The sequence below is a fragment of the Trichosurus vulpecula genome, chromosome 2 (genome assembly GCF_011100635.1).
Source record: "Trichosurus vulpecula isolate mTriVul1 chromosome 2, mTriVul1.pri, whole genome shotgun sequence".
In the NCBI taxonomy this organism is placed as follows: domain Eukaryota; kingdom Metazoa; phylum Chordata; class Mammalia; order Diprotodontia; family Phalangeridae; genus Trichosurus; species Trichosurus vulpecula.
In genome coordinates, this window is record NC_050574.1 from 303,247,039 (window position 1) to 303,264,842 (window position 17,804).

The 17,804-nt window shown below is 39.7% G+C and overlaps 1 protein-coding gene across 1 annotated transcript in view; it reads left to right on the forward strand.

Annotated features, from left to right (window-relative positions):
- Window positions 1-17,804, forward strand: part of GLI2 (GLI family zinc finger 2) — a 295,771-nt gene that overhangs the window by 124,523 nt on the left and 153,444 nt on the right. The window lies entirely within an intron of this gene.

Below are 17,804 nucleotides of genomic sequence, written 5' to 3' on the forward strand. Positions count from 1 at the left end.
GATAAAGGTTGGCACCCTGGTGCTATAGATTTCCCTTCTCAACTACCATAATCCCTAGTCCTTAAAACCTGCAGTTACTTACCGTTCTGCATTTTCCCCATTTCCTTTCATTCCTAGTTCTTTTGTACCCAGGCCTCTCCACTGAGAACTTTTTACATACTAACAATACAAAATCTTTGTTCCTTATTGACATTATAATTTTGAAGAGCTTAATTCATTTCACTTACCCCAATTTTGTCTGCTCACAACATCTTAGCAATACCCACAGAAGATGGCAATTTTCTCTCTTCAAGAAAGTAAATGAAGTCCAGAGTGGTCAAGTGATTTACTCAAGGTTACCCAGTAACTTAGTGATGAAACCTGGCCTAATTCCTTTGACTTCTTGTCCGGGTTTCTTTCTGTTAAATTATACACAGCTCTGGTTAAAAGAAATTGATAAAGAGAACTGAACAGAGAATCATCCGATTCATTTTGATCTGTGACTTTTAAAAAACTTGAAATTGTACTTCTTATAGGTGAAAAGTTAAGACTTCCTCTTTGCACAGCTTTTGAGTTGCAGAAATGAAGTATGATTCGTTTATCTCAGGTTATAGTTTTTTCTTCACAAAGCCACACACTAAATCCCTTTTCCTTGTTACTTCTTTGATATTTGCATTTTCTTTAAAAATAAATAAATTAATAAATTAAGCCAACCACATATGCATTCCCTAAATGAGAGACTGAATCCCTAGTAAGAATACCTAATGTCATCCACATTTTACTGATTCTGTACTAATGTAAATTAACTGGTCATCCATTACCTTTTTAATGCAATTAAGTATCAAGGCATGAGAGGGCTAGTCCAATAAGAAAGAGCCCAGTAATAGTTCTGCCCCATATATAACTGGCAAGCCAACAATGACAAAAACTCTTTAAGACTATAAGTTAGGGAGGATTTGCTAGATCTGCATCAGGTGCAAGTAATTTCTATACTGGGAGTTCTCTATAACTGAAGAAATTACAGATCTGGACCTAAAAAGAGAGAGAATTTTTAAACATAAAATATGAATTATAACTGGACCTAGAGAGGCATGATTATTTAAGTGTCCCCATCATAAGTTGACTATTATTTTAAAAAAAGCATTCAAGACTGCTGATGCAACATGAAAAATGGAATGGAGAAATATGAGGTCAGAATAATATTACAAACTGGGGATTGGATCAAAGGTCTTATGTGTTGTTTTCGCTTAATTATTTTGCCAACTCTTCGTATGAGATGGATGAAAGGCAGCAGTTGATGAGAGTGTGCTGCAGCTTTAAGTGGCCAACACCTATTTAGTCCTGGCCCTGTCTTCTGAATGAGTGAAGATTCTTATGCCGACCAGTGTAGAAGGGCTAAAAACTTAAAATGGTACAGGATTCAATGAAGAGACATTGGATTAGTAGCCATAGAAGCTGGAAGGAAAATAAGCCAATCAGTCAGATAATAAGCATTCATTGAGCATCTACTTCATGCTAGGTATTAGGAATACAAAGACAAAAATAAAGCAATCCCTGTCCTCAAGGAGTTTACATACTACTATTTGTGCAGAAATAGACATTTGATTTCAAAGGAGATATTATTACAGATGAGAAATTTGGAACTGAACAGATTATATAATATGCACACATATTTACATTTATTGTGGATTGTGTTGAGCACTGTGAGGGATGCAGAAGTGTAAGACAATGGTCTGACTCCAACAAAGACTAACACACAGGCAAATGTAAACCATACAAAAGAGAAAACCCAGTATACAATTAAGTGCTAAATTATGTGATACAGATTCTAAGTACTATAGGAATCTATGAGAGAAATCAATGATAGTCATAGAAGATTTTGTTGATGCAGCTATAAATTTAAGATGGACCTTGAGAATGTATTGAGTTTGGGTAAATGGAAGAGAGAGATAAGGAGAACAGAAGTCATTCTAGTCAAGAATGGGCATTGTTAACAAAACTGTGGAGACAGGAAACAATACAGTCTAATGTAGAATCCATAACATGTGTGTGCAATGGTTGAAAACTAAATTGTGGCTAATGCCATGAGCTTCTACTCTTAATGTCAGACAGACTTGTTCCAGGTTACTTTGCCTTAGATTTCTGGCATTTTGCCTTGATGACTGATTCATGATTGGGAGATGTTGTGCAAATCAAACGTTTTGGCATCTGGTTCATATCTTGTCAGAGGTTGAAGTTCATTCTCAGCAATCTACAATGCAGATGCATTTCAAAGAGAATGTTTAATTGATGTCCAATGCTGTTCTCCTTTTCATCTCCAAAGTAGAAATGATTTTTTTTTGTCTTGATGGATAAAGGAGGATGAGTAGCACTTTATGTGGATATTTGTAGGTTGCAAAAGATGGTCATTTTGATGGATCCAAAACACCCTGTGTAATAAAACTAATTTTGAAGTTTTAAGGGAAGGATGTAAGATGAAATGAAAGCAGAAAACTTTCCTAGGCCAGATTCCCACAGACCAGATAAGGTAGAGTTTTGAGATAGAAGACAACCAATAGGAGGAACTCAAGTAAGAACGCATTTCAGACTCTGGTCAAAACTAGCACAATTCATAGGCTTTTCTAAAACATTGAACTAGATAGACTTGTTCTTAGCGAGTGCTCCTGTTCCTTATCTCCCAAATTCCTTGAGCCTGTTTGTATTTGGGTCTGGACATCAGTAAGGATGTAGTGACTTTATCCTTTAACCTTAGCAAAGAATTCTTCAGCATCCTAGAATGTGTTCACTTCCCTGACCTGTCAATCTCTTTGGTAAAAATCTGGAGGAAGGTTGATTCACTAGGAGATGATGGGAAAATTTGACTGTACAGTCAGAAATCAACCTGTCAACTCTTCATTCATTTACCAAGTGTTTCTTGAGTATCCACCATGTGGTGGTGGTGGTGGTGTTGGTGTTCAGTCACTTCAGTCATACCTGATTCTTTGTGACCCCATTTAGGGTTTTCTTGGCAAGGATGCTGGAGTTATTTGCCATTTCCTTCTCCTGCAGATTAAGGTAAACAAAAGTTTAGTGATTTGCTCAGGATCAAACAGCTAGTAAGTATCTGAGGCCAGGTTTGAACTCAGATCTTGCTGACTCCAGGCCCTGGGTTCTATCCACTGAACCATCTAGCAGCTTCCTGTCTACCATGTGCCAGTGCTATTCTAAGTTTTATGGGGGGGTTTAAATATATGTATATGGATAGATAGATAGATGAATAGATAGATAGATACTATTTTATATCTCTCACATAAGGATCTAACATTCTCATTAGGAATATGTGAACATAATAGTAATAGCACAGTACCAAAATGAGTGTTTATAGCCATTAAGACCTTCGAAAGAAGGAGAGATTGATGTTACCTGGAATAGATAGTTTCCTGGAAGAGGTAAGATTCGCCTTAAGGGATGGAAAGGATTTGGATAAGAAAGGTAGGGTTGGAAAGAGTAGCCTATGAATGAACAAATGAATGAAAAGCATTTATTAAATATTTACTATAAGCTAGGTGTTGTGTTAAACACTGGATGTGCAAATACAAAAAGCAAGACAGTTTCTGCCCTCTAGAAGTATACATTGTTATCAGAAAGACAACACAGTGGTATCTGGTGAGGAGAGGTGTTTTGGCCAGAGAAGACAGAGAGATAGTTTCATAGCGCAATCGGCTGCCCATGTCCCTTCTAGGAATTGTTCTCATCACTGGAGGTAGAAAGTAGAAATTGAAGGCAGAAAGGTGAGTAAGGGGGATAGAGAAGGTATGTATGGATGGTGGCATGGCATGGCTATTACTCAAATACAGTGGTGCAATGGGTCTGTATCTAGATTAGATGTGGTGGACGCTAATCAGGAGAAACCCAGGAGACCAGAGTGGAAGCTAGAGGGCCTTATGGGAGGTAGAGACTAGAGTGCAAGAGCATGGTGGCCTGAAGGGAGCCTGGAAGAACAGCTCATTAGGTGTGGATTTTGCTGAGATACTGTGATTCCACCAAAGAGTGAAACCTTCTTACGACCGAAGAACATAGAAGTTAAGTGACTTGCCTAGAATCACACAGCTAGTTAGGTGTTGGAGGTGAGATTTGAAACTCTGGGTCTTCCTAACTCAAAGTCCTACACTTTAACTACTCTGCCAGGCTGCATCTTTACAGGGATAAAGTATTATTATTGTTATCTGTAGTAATAGCATTGATATTATTGTGGAACAATTTTCTCACATTCTGCCAACTTCTTGCTCTTTGCTCTCTCCTTCTCTGAACCCACCCACCTACCCGCCCTGTGTGGTTGTCTAGAACCTTTTGGGAGTTGAAGAAGAAATATTCCACTCTTTATAAACGGAATAGAAAATTGTTCTTAAAAGTGGGGAGAGGAGAGGATAGAATAATTTAGTAAGGAGGAGATTCTTTAAAACTGATGATCTTAACTCTGTTCTATTTTTGCCTTATGCCCATCATCCTCTCTGGGAAACTTTTCAGCTGGCTTGGGCAAGGAAGGCATTTTACCATATCTACTATCAAAGTAAAAATCAGAGTCTGATGGCACCTTGAGTGCTTTGCTTGGAGCTCTCCCTCAGCCATTAAGGTTTATCGCCACCAAAGACAGTGATTGAAAAAGGCTTTTTGCAGGACTGAAATGTGAGCAATGAAACTTGCCAGTTGATACCGACACAGGGCACTTATCTAATAAAAATATCCTCTGTGTCAAAAGGTTTCAGTAAATGTGCCTGCAAGTATTAGCAGTCATTTATGTCACCTTTCACTCCCCCAGGGCCTCTAGTGATGGGGCCCATAAAAGGGGGTTTTTTAGTTCTTAGTAGGAGGGAGTTAAAAGGCCTGAGTATTTTTTAGTTGGAGAAACAGTATAAGATCTTCAAAGCAGGGTTTCCCAACTGTTTCATAGCAGCAATTGCTCAGTTGTTCCCCACATTTCTCCCTTGCCTTGAAGTTCTAACTCTGGAAAGTGGAAGTACTCATGATAGAGATTCTAGGGATTATGGGTTTGAATTAGGATGTGCTCTTGGAATTCATAGGAGTTTAAACTGCTTTTGGACAGCAGTCAGTATTGGATTGTTTTTTTTTTTTTCAGTCTTTAGCTTGTCTTAGACCATTCATGGATATGAAGTTCAGGGCAGAGGAAAAGTACTTTCCCTGTCAGATACACACCCCTCCCCATTCCTCACCTGAAAACACACACACACACACACACACACACACACACTTTGTCATTTCCTATCCTAAACTTAATTGGATCACATCTGCCTTCTAAACTGATCAATAAGCGGTAGGGTACAGGGTGCATTGTTTACAGAGTAAGGTGATTTTAGATCTCAGGGAAACTCTTCAGCCCATGTCCCCCTCCCCCCAAATTCCTACCCCACCTGCTCTTTCTTTGAGGAGACCAGAAATTCAGACCAGGGAAGGAAGCTCTTTATTCAACAATGAAAGGAGAATGAGGTTTAACATTCAAATACTCCTCATAGAGAGGAAGGAGTGGCTTAAATTCATGCTGAGATGTAAATGACTGGTATCAGATGTTTTTCTGAGAGTTGGTTTTGTTAGAAAGCACCGAAGGTGTTAGGGGCCTGAACTGAGGTGGGGAAGCTTTTCACATTGTAGAACACTGCTTGGGAAAGACAGGCTACTATTAATTGAGGCAAACTTTACAGATCATGATTTTGCTCATAGCAAAGGTTGAGAAATCCTAAGATGGTAGAGCCTGAAGGCACCTGATAAATCCTTTAGTATAGTCTCTATCTATAGTTATAGATATAGCTATGTTAATATCACACATATCTGTATAGATTATAGTAGATACACATATATCTGTATATGTAAGATCTAATCATATGGGCATAGAAACACACACACACACACACACACACACACACACACACAGATACACACACACAAATATAGGAAAATCCTGACAAGGAAACTCTGTCAAGGCAGATTGGCACCATAATCTGGTACTTGGAGTCTCAGAACGTTGCATGGGGCACTGAGGAAATAAGTTACCTGTGAAGGGTCTGTCATAACTATTATATGTCAGAGATAGAATGCAAACCCAAGTTTTCCTGATTCATATTATAGATGGGGAATCTGAGGCTCAGACTATGTGGCTTTCCTAAGGTCACAAAGTTTACAATTGTGTCTGGACGAAAACAATTTCTTCCTTCTTTTAGTTCAGTGCTTACTGGCTTAGAACCTCTCTATGAAGAAGTGCACCATAACTTCTTGGTACACCTCCTAGCATAGCATAATGGAAAAAAACCTGGCCTGGCTTAGCAAACCTCAGCTCTGCCATTAACTCGCTCATTAAATTCTCTGGGCCTTGGTTTCCTCATCCATAAAATTAAGCTGATTGGACTAAATGATCGCTAAAGTCCCTTCCAACTCTTAAAAAGCCATCATCAGTATGTGCTTTCAGTATCTGGAGTCTTGGGAAGTTCTGAATATACTCAGAAAAAATGAGGAATACCCAGTTTAGTACTTCTTTGTCCCCTTAGCGCAGTACCCAGCACATAGTAGGTGCTTGACAAATGTTTATTGATTGATTGACTTCTAAAGTTACTTCTAGTGTTAATTGTGCACTTCTTTTCTGTCTTGGAGACAATGATATAAAATCAGTGATTTGTTTGCTTTTCTCACCTGTAAAATGAGGGGCTTGGACTAGATGATTTCTTGAGAACCCTTCCGTTCCTATTTCTATTTGTTTCTGAGATGTTGAGGTTCCCAAGATGATCTTTTGAAAACATATGCCACAAATATTCCACTTAGGTTGGAAGAAATATACGTTTTCCAGTCTTGGTGCACTGTTCACATTTACAGAAATGGGACAGTTTTTTGCAGAAGTACATGATTTTTTCCTCCTGGCTTCTGGGAATAAATAGAACCATAATCTAGACCAAAAGTTTTTAACCTGAAGTCTATGAATTTCTTTTTAAAAATATATTTTGATAGCTATTCCAATGTAATTGGTTTCCATTATCTTTTTATTTTATTAATACATTTGCTAATACTTATATAATATGAAACTTTATTATTTTATTTTTATTCATTTTTAAAAAAACTTTATTTGGTAAGTTCTGCCACACTATCAAATGGATGCATTACACAAAAAAAGTTAAAAAAACTATGATTTATATAAATAATTATGTGATGGTCTAATAGGTTGGAGAAGACATTGTAGCAAATGTTGAAGTCACTTTGCAACAGCTGAATAACATTGTGTTCTGTGTCCTTAAAATGGGATGGTGAGAGTGGGAGCAGAGAAAACTAGGCAAAGTGAGGTGGAGGTAGATCCTGGGTCTGGCAAAGTTTAAATGAGCAAGTATCTTTAGTCAGACCAAGGCCTAGGTCAGGGATGGGGAACCTGTGGTCTCAAGACCACATGGAGCCTTCTAGGTCCTCAAGTATGGTCCTTTGACTGAATCCAAACTTAACAGAACAAATTCCCTTAATAAGGATTTGTTCTGTAAAACCTGGACCCAGTCAAAGCGCTGCCCTTGAGCACTTAGAGGGCCCCGTGTGACCTCAAGGCCAAAGGTTCCCCACCCCTGACCTAGGTAATATTACTGACAGGACTGAGGCTGGAACCTTGCTTAAATGGATCGATATCTTGACAGAAACTTGACTAAAGCAGACTTAAGGCTTGCTCAACAAGTAGACCTCTGGACTGGATGGATCAGATCAGATCAAGTGGAATGGGGTCAATGTCTGAGACAAGCACCAGGGATAGCTCCCAAGTGAGCTTGATACTTGGGAGTTTGCAGCAGCTATTAATTGCCTTTTTATCTTGGTTAGCTCAGCCAACCTTCAGTTAGGCCCACCCTGGAAGTAAACCTTCTTAGAGATTAAAGGGCCTGTGGCTATTAAATGGGTCCTGAGCTTCGATAAAGGAATATATGTCCTCATCTGCCCCACAAATCCTTGGCATCTGCCTTGGATGGCAGTTCTATATTTTCTAGGGTAGGGGTTGTTAACTTGTGACCCACATAGCCCACAATCAGTAGATAGGTTTCAGAAGGTCTGTGAATGTGGATGTGGAAAAAATTTATATGTTTATTTCAATGTAATTGGTTTCCTTTGTAATGCTATGCATTTTAGAAACATTCTGAGGACCTCAGGATTCATCAGACTGACAAAGAGATCCATGACACAGAAAAGACTAAGAAGCCCTGCTTCAGGATGATTTTGGTCACAGCTCTATCATTCTCTCCCTTACGGACTAGGTGGGAGTTAATCATTCATTCTCCACAAATTTCCCCTTTTTTATAGTCTTCTTCCTGTAGAGCCCAGTGTTTTCCTCCTCTACAACTTTCCTTCTGCTACCCTCCAACTTCAGGGGTCCTAGCAATGTATCCTTTGATCCTATGTGCATTTCTTATCTACTAGATTGTAAATTTCCTAAAGACAAGGGTTCCATCTTTTATTTCTTTGTATTCACCATAATGCTTAGGTTAGTGCATGGTACATAGTCAGTCAAATCAACAAGAGTTTATTAAGCTTTTGCTATGTGCCAGGGATTGGGCTAAGTGCTGGGATACAAATACAAACAAAAAGAAAAGACAGTCGCTCTGCTCAAAGAGCTTACATTCTAATTAATTGTAACGAATAAAAGAGAACTGAAAAGAGGAACAAGACAATGGCAAAGTTCAGAGAGTGAAGCATGGCTGGTCTGGGTTCTTTCTCAAATGGTGATTCCAGGAGTAATTCACCAATGAAAGAAGAAAACATCAGAGGTGGAAGGAGAAGGCAGCTGAGACATGGTGGAAAAATTCAGAGAATGAAAGTAGGTTCTCTATATTTGTTGACTGATTTATCCATTCCATAATCTTTGGGACCTCTCCATGAATAGTTCTAGTGCACGACCAGTCCAATTCAGAGTTCTTTGATAGTGTCAGCCTGTGGCAAAATATCTATAGAGACGGTTTTCTCTTTTGCTCATGCCTTCGTGTTTGTGATGGTCTGCACAGCTGGACCATTCTGTGGCATGTTACTCTGGGTAAAGTTCATTTTCTCTGCTCAGCCTCATGATTGAGGGCAGATGTTGGATCATTTAATGAGACATTTGATAGCATGTTGTTCACCACAGAGTTGGATGTAGAAAACTCTTTTCAGGATTCTGATTTGGCAATGATGTTATAAGAATACATTTTAGAATATGCCAGCACCCCTTTACTGAAATTAGTAGAAATACCTTATGCTTTGTTGGACCCTTTACCATTCCTAATTTTCTCATTTGTTCTTCACACCAATTCTATGGCTTACCCAGAGGGTCTGCCAGTGGCAGAACCCAGAATTTGAACTCAGGTTTTCTTACTCCAAGTCAGTGTTCTGTATTTCATAAAGAAATGAGAGTTCTGAGCTAGGTTGGTGAGAAGGGAGGATCACGTAAGGGGCAGGAACCCCATTTTTGGAGTAGATGGGGTAGTGATAATAAATGTTGGATAGAAAGCAGAATACTCATCTGCTGTTTGGCTTCAGTTTTCTTTACCATAGAGAATGATAAGCAGACTAAGAGTGTTTGTGTGTTGGGAGTTTGAAGGAGTGGGAAAGGAGAAGAGGAAAACGTTGAACTTCAAGACTGGTAAAAGGAGAGTAATAGAGTCACTCAGTGATTTTAAGCTTCACAGACACTAAAATTTAAAACTGGAAGGCACCCTAAAGAGTCCAACTCTCCCCACCCCCATTTTAGAAATAAAGAATGTAAGACTCTGAAGGAAAGAGTTAATTTTCATCCCCAGGGACTGCAGGGAAAGATCAAGTCCAGGTTTTAAACAGATGTTTTCTGTTTTTGTTTTGTTTTTGTTTTAATACATAAAAACCTTTAGAACTTTCATACTGAATCACTATCAGAATACTTGTCTATTCCCTGGTCTAAGAAGGCATCACCTATAGCACCTCCACCTTCTCCAAAAATTTTCAGAGATTACCAACAGTGACTCAGCTATCACATCCACAAGCTGTTTTAGCACCCTGAGATGTTGTTTATCTAGGTATCATGTGGGATAATAGAACACAGTGGTCACTTTCTTTGAAACTGGGAGACCATGTTTGTCTTCTCTGAAGATATCTGAAAGTTCTAGGCTATCTCCTAGACATTCCTTATTTTCTTTAATTTCCCAATAGGATTTGGATATCTGTAGATTTCTCTAAACTTACCTGAAATTCTATTTTAATTTCTACTATATCTTAGGGTCACAGATTTGGAACTGGAAGGCACCTTAGATGACATCTAGTCCAGTCCCCACATTTTTCTACAGAAGAAACAGAGACCCATAGAGGTTAAATGATTTGCCCAAAGTCACATAGGTAGTAAGTGTTCGATGGGGGACCTAAACTCATGTCTTCTGACTCCAGTACAGAGCTCTTTCCATTGTATTGTGTAAGTTGATTTCTTTTAATTCACTTTTAATTGACTTCTTTTAAGTTGCTCCAAGTCTTTCCAGTTTCAAACAAAGTGACCACCATGTTCTATTATCCCAGATGATGCTTAGATACACAACATTCCAGGGTGCTAAAAGAGCTTGTGGACATGATAGCTGAGTCACTGTTGGTAATCTTTGAAAATTTTTGAAGAAGGTGGAGGTGTTGTAGGACTTAAGATTGGCAAGTAGAGCACTTACTTTTCAACCAGGGGAAAGTGAAGTCTTCATACTAGGGGGTGATGGGCTTGACTTTGATTCCTAGGCAAAATTCTTTAATGCATGATTAAAGTTATGGTTTCTTTGAAAGCAGTTACCATTTTGAACCAGCATGGGGATCATTAAGGACAAAGCATACTAGGAAAAAATGGAAGGAATTCCATTTATGATGAAGTTACTAAACTGGCAGATCATGATACTGCAAAAGACATGCTGTATTTGGCTTCCAGCAGATCATTTGGCAAAGGCTGTCATGATGTCCTTCTGGACAGGATGTAGACACATGACCTGAATTGTATAGGATTTCAATTTATTTAGACATAGAATCATAGGTTTAGAGATAGAAGGGGCCTCAAAAGCGATGTAGTCAAACCCCCTCATTTTACAGATTTGGAAACTGAGACCCAGGAATGTTAAGTGACTTGACTAAGGTCACAGAGGTTAGAGGTGGGATGCCAAGGGTAGTACTTTTTTGACCCAACCTCAAGAACCCTGGATTACCACCATCAAGATGAGGCAACTGAATTGGACTTTAATAAGGCAAGCAGAATATACTGGATACAAATTTTTTTTGAGATGTCATAGGGGTAATCATTAAGAATAAAAATTGCCATCTTGTGCTGTAGGATATATTGAAATGTGCTGAGCTGTTGGAGGTATAAGCAAATGATTACTGTGCATTTTGGGTAGCTAGGTGGTACAGTGGATAGAGTGCCAGTCCTAGAGTCAGAAAGACTCACCTCTCTGACTTCAAATGTGGCCTCAGACACTTACTAGCTGTATGACCCTGGGGCAAGTCACTTAACCCTATTTGCCTCTGTTTTCTCATCTGTAAAATGAGCTGGAGAAGGAAATGGCACACTACTCCAATATCTTTGCCAAGAAAACCCCACATGGGGTCATGAAGAGTTGGACACCACTAAACAACAACAAGCTATGCATTTTGATTTCTTTAAACTGATTTTTAGAGTTTTTCTATCACCTTCTCCACTGTAGGCCAAAAGTTCATTGCTATTAATATATTTGCCTCTCTTTCTCTTTCTATTCTATTCCTTCCCAGTATGCTGCCCAGTTAGCTTCCATTTCCTCATCTGTAAAATAAAGCATGTGGCCAGACAACTTCCAAGTTTTCTTCTAGTTTTCAGGTTCATTGATTTTTTTTTGTTAGAATTATGCATAAATGTCCACTTGTGAGTGGACATTTTTGCTGTGAATGTTTTGTCTCCTCAAAAGGACTATAAGCTCCTCGCGGCAGTGACTGTATTTCTATTTTCTCTTCCTTTTTTACTCTCCCTTAGCACCCAGCCCTGAGGTGAGCATACAGTTGGTACTTAATAGGCAGTTGATGGGGGTGGCTGAGCCCTGCTGGAAATCATTCCCTGACAGAACTAGGGGTGGAACACGGTATTCTCCCACACCTCCTGTTCTACTAGTCTAAGCTCTCCCATCAAGACAGTTATTAAATACAGCTGATCCCTTTGGGGTTGTTTGCTGTCTAGTGAACATTCCTTTTGTTGTGCTAATTAAAACCATTTAGCCAACTGCCAAGGCACAGATGAGATGCCAGTTGGGCCTTGAAGATGACTCTTATATCTGACAGGAAAAGTGCCATCATTTGTCAATCCAGTAAGGAGCCAGCCCAGTTAGACTGCTTATTAAAGTGCCAGCAGATCTTACCCTTCAGCCAGACTCCTCAGCCCCTTGTACTGTCTGATGATCTAACCCAGCAGCCAAGTAAAGGGGCCTGTGCTAAGCTGAGTTCAGCAGGGGAAATGTACCATTACTGATGTTTTGGGTTTTTTTTTTGTTCTTAACGGTTTAAGTTGAGAGTCCAAGGGATGCCATCTCTTTCCTCATCTGTAAAATGAAGGGGTCAGAACAGATGACCTCTGAGTTCCCTCCCAAATCTAAATCTAACATCCTAGGATCCTTAAATACTCAGTGAGTGCAATAATACCACTCTTGAATTTATGTCCCTTTTCTTGAAGCATAAAAAAGCAAGAGGCAATTGAATAGGGCCATTGAGTGGCAGAGTGGATAGAACACAGGACTCGGAGTCCACAAGGCCTCAGACGTGTACGAGCTGTGTAATTCTAGGCAGGTCACTTAAACTCAGTTCCCTCATCTGTAAAATGGGAATGGTAAGAACACCTGTCTCACAGGCTCGTTGCGAGACTCAAATGAGATAACACGTAGAGTGTTCTATGAACCTTAAAGTGCTATAAAATGCTTATTTCTTTTTCTCCTCCTCTCCCTCCTCTATCTTTCTTCTTCTTATACAGTGCTGCTAAGTTTTAGCAAAGTTTGGTTTCCCTTCTTGTCATTCCAGGCATGTGGACAGCTAGGGGTGGGGTAGTCATTAAACATTTATTAAGCACCTACTGTGTGCCAGGCACTCTGCTAAGTGCTAAGGATACAAATTCTGTTGTTGTTATTCAATCATGTCTACTTCTTCATGGCCCCACTTGGAGTTTTCCTGGTAAAGATATTGGAGTGGATTGCTACTTCCTTCTCCAGGTCATTTTACAGATGAGGAAACTGAGGCAAACAGGGTTAAGTGACTTACCCAGGGTCACATAGCAAGTAAGTGTTTAAAGTTAAATCTGAATTCAGGTCTTCCTGACTCCAGGCCCTGAGTTCTATCCACTGTGCCATCTAGCTACCCAAAATACAAAAAACAAATAGTCCCTGCTCTCAAGGAGCTTACAATCTAATGGGAGAAGACAACACACAAATGGAAGTTTAAGTGGGGTGTGGAGGGAAGCCCAGCTCCAGAGGATGATGGAGAATTTCAAAGGAGAGCATCCAGCTGTTAAAGACATGGCTGGCGTGGGCACCTTCTTTAAATGGAGGTTTTGGGAGGAGTTCTCTACTCCAACCTCCAATTAGAGGAGTCTCAGGGTCAGAGGATACTGAAAAGTTGTGAGCATCATGGCTGATGGGATCTTGAAGGATGAAGAGGTTACGAGGAGCATGATGGAGATATTGGACCAGAAACACACTGAGGTTTCCATTCCCAAAGTGGTACATGTCAGAATCACAGCATTTAGAACTAGGAGAGACTTTGGAAGTCATCTAGGTCAGCTCATATAGCTAGTAAATGGCAGAGCTGGGATCAGATCACAGATTCTCTGGCTTCAGATCAAGTATTCTTTTCCCTAAAGCTCTATGCCAAGCTTTTATCTACTTACTATTTAGTAGAAACCGCTACCAGCTCCTCTAGCCTAGACCTTGCTGGGGAGATGGAGGAATTGGCCCAGAGCACGTTTGGGCTTAAGGACAGCAGCAGCTTCTAATAAATAAATCCTAATATGCCAACAAAATCCATTTTCCTCTAGTTGCTGGAATAAGGAGGTCTGGTAGGACTCAGTTATATCCCAGCATCTTTGATGTTCCTGATAGAGTACATGTCCTAAGAGCTAGTGTAAATATCTATTGTGCAAAGGGGAAACAAACTCTGTTTTGCAAGCTCAGAAAGCTGGAGCTGTACTTCCGGAAGGCCCACTGCTATTGGCATCATTAGGCCACTTGCTAGTTCGCTCACAGTGGAAAAGAACCCCACCAGAGAAGGCCAGGCCTTGGCAAGATTGTAGAGCCCAAGTGCCTTCTAGACTGTCTTTTTGATGCTTACTTCTCCTTCCACCCCCACTCTCAGCCCTTACCTAATGTTATTGCCTCCTCTCTGGCTCCTGGGCACCTAGCTCTTAAGCTTTATTTACTTCCCCAAAAGCTGCTTCTTGGGAAGGATTTGATAGAATATAAGCCCCCTGAGGGATAAGATGGTTTTGTTTTTGTTTTTGTTTTCTTTTATCCCCAGACTCTAGCTTAGTGCCTAGAACATAGTGGCCACTTAATAACTATGTTTTGATTGATAAATTAATCCATACTGGAAAGTCAGCAATTGACATGACTTAATGGGGGTACCCTTCCTGTTGACATTTTAATTGAAAACTCAGGATTAAGCCAGAAGAATTAATATCAAAGTATGGGACAATAAGGTATTGCGACCCATAGGTTTCCTAATTCCTAGTTCAGTGATCTTTCTAGGACTCAAACAATCACAAGTATTTAATGAGCATCTATTGGGTGCTTAAACTATGCTAGGTGCTATATGAATGAATATTCATTGAGTGCCTAGTATGTGCAGAACAGGAAGGCATCCCGAGCTTGTGGGTCTTTGGGCTTGGGGATGTCTAGCTCTAAAATTCTCTTCCATTGGAAGGCTGAAATCCTTGCCCTGGAGGGAAATGCAAGATTTCTTCTACCCTATGCTAAGCTATAAGCTGATGTTGATGATGTGAGTTCTCAGGAAATAATTCACTTCTCCTAATGAACATATGCACATGTATTGGCTCTGGGCCCACATATAAGGCATTTGTGCTCCATGGGCAAGGCTGAAAATTGTGTTCCTTATGTTTTACTGGCCACTGGAAGCTTAGAGCCTTCATTGTTATATGTGCAGCATAACATCAAAATATGTAATTTTCAATATGCACACTTATAAAAATTAATGGGCTCTTATTAAAAAGTACCTTTTAAGTTGAACTCTTCATGCCCCTGTTATGTCGTACCCTCTTTGCCTATTCCTAGTTCTGTTTGTTTCTAAAAGAAATCCAGCTGAACATAAATAAGTTAAACTCTACCTTTTGTTATTGTTTGCTTAGTTCCTTCTAAAAGTATGTTCACTGTGTCAGGATGTTTGCATTGGATTCTTTGTACCTAGTGATGAGGAAGAAGTTAGAAGGAAAAAAAGATAGTATTGGTGACTGGCCTTGGGCTATTGCACTTTTCAACTGAGAGAAAAAAATTTTTCCCCATAAGATAGAACCTGCAGGGATGAACTTTGCATGAATAATGGTGGTAGCCATAGTATTAAACTGATGAAGATTGTGTACTTCAAAAAGTAGATTGGAGTGACACTCTAGAGGGCTTTGAAGAATAAGTTACTGAACATAACACTGTCCTTGAAGTCACAAGACCTGGTTTCTAGTTATATCTCCCTCACTCTTGACTATATAGCTTTAGTTTCCATAGCTGTTAGAAGACTGGATTAGCTTTAAAGCTTTGGGATTCTAAGGTGTTGTGTTTTTAGGCTTATGTGACTAAAAGCTTGTTCAAATTAGCAGAAATTGGAACAACTATGGAAATTTTCATTTTGAAGGATCTGTGATTTCATCCGAGTGGTTACTCCCTCTACTGACGTCCATCACATCCTCCTCCACCCCAGAGTAAATGGTTTAATGAGCTGCTGTAGCCAAAAAAAAAAAAAAAAAGACTGGTGGCCAGCCTTTTGGTGATGGCCCTCTGTGTGCATAGCAAGACTAGTTTCTTGGTCTAGAGGCACACATTCCATTCCTGGATTGATACTCAAAACCTTTTCATTTCAGCAGAACTTGCCAGAAGTTTGTTTTCTGCTATCACATCTTTTGAAAAACCCAGCCCAGCCAGAACAATATGGCCTTAGAGCAGGATATGAGGGAAGAGAGCTTTTTTTCGTGCCAAGGGGGTATTTTTGAATTTTTATTAAAAGGGAAGTAGCATAAAGACTGCTGGTACATAGGCCATAGATCCTGGAAGAGATGCTTCTCAGGCTGTGCTTACCAGCAGTATGTTTGTTTAATCTCTGGCAGTTATTAAATAATAACAGTGTTGCAGTAATGAGGGTTTTGGTGATTTAACTAATTCAGGAGGCAAGAGAAACCTCTCATTGACTCACCTGTGTGGTTATATTCTCAGGAAGTCCTTCTTGTCGAAGCACTTACGTGTATTGGAGTGGGAATGCCTGCCCAGCTGTGGGGTAGGGTAGGGAGCTAATGGAGGAAGTAGAGACCCCGACCATGATAATGGCCCTCTTGTTTGCATTTTGTTTATGTAAACAGTAAGCCATTCCACCAAGAATCATGTATTCCATAATTCTGTGGGTTTTTTTCCTCCTCTTTAAAAAATAAAATAACTCCCTAAACCAAACCACCCACCCCATAGCCACTGCCCTGATGCAGTTACACCTGACCACAGCTATGAGACCATCTAATAACACTTTTTCCCCCTCCTAAGCCAGGGTTCTAGAACTACTAAATAGTAAGACAATGTTTTTGTGTGCTGTCCTTGTTGCCAAGGGCTGGAGATACACACACACACACACACACACACACACACATATATGTATGTATGTGTAAATATACATACATATTATATTATATATAAAATATATATTATAGAACATATAATATACATGTTTGTACATTCATACGTATATATGTATATACATATATATAATATCAAATTAGATAATATATGTAAGGGACTTTGTAATTATAGAAGATAATACAAATATGAATTATTCATATAATCTCACCTATTATAGCACCCAGAGAAATGCTTTTGTAATGTGGCAAATAGGAACTGGACTTATAACTTCATTCATATAAGGAACTCTCAGGTTAGGAAAGTCCTCTGCCATTGCAGGTTGGCACCTCCTCTGACATTTTGTCTTAGAGAGTCACCTGGAGTGCTGAGGTGTTGACTGACTTACCTTGGGTCACACAGCCAAGGGTGTGTCAGAAGCAGGTCTTGAACACAGGCCTTCCTGGCTTAGAGGTCTTCACTCTGTCTCCACGTGATAAGATGAATTTAAGGAAGGAGGGATCCATTTCCAGCTGGGAGGATCATAAAAGGCTCTGTGAAGGAAGTCAAAAATGAGTTGGGCCTTGAAGGTGCAGATAAAGGGTGTCAGTAGAGGGAGACAGTGAATTCTTTCTAGACACAAGCAGGAGAAGGCAGTGAGTAGTTAAGTTTGGCTGGATTGTAGGGTAAGTAAGGAGTAAGGCTACATTGTGACAGACTTTGAATGCGAAGTTAAGCCATTTATCTTTTATTATATAGAGACTAAGAATTTTTAAGAGGCAATATGGTATAGTTGGAAGAGCGATGAGGTAGACTTTCAGAGGGTATTGAGTTTTTAACATGTTGAGTTTGAAGTGTAGATGTCTAATAAGCATTTGAAGTTTGAGGCCTGCAGCTTAGGAAAGAGTTTGGGACTAGAAATAGAAACGTGGGAGACCTCTTCCACAAGCAATGATTGAAGCCATGGATTGTAAGTGGATTGGGAGAAAAAAAGGTGTCCCATCACATGGAATGAGTAACAGTGCC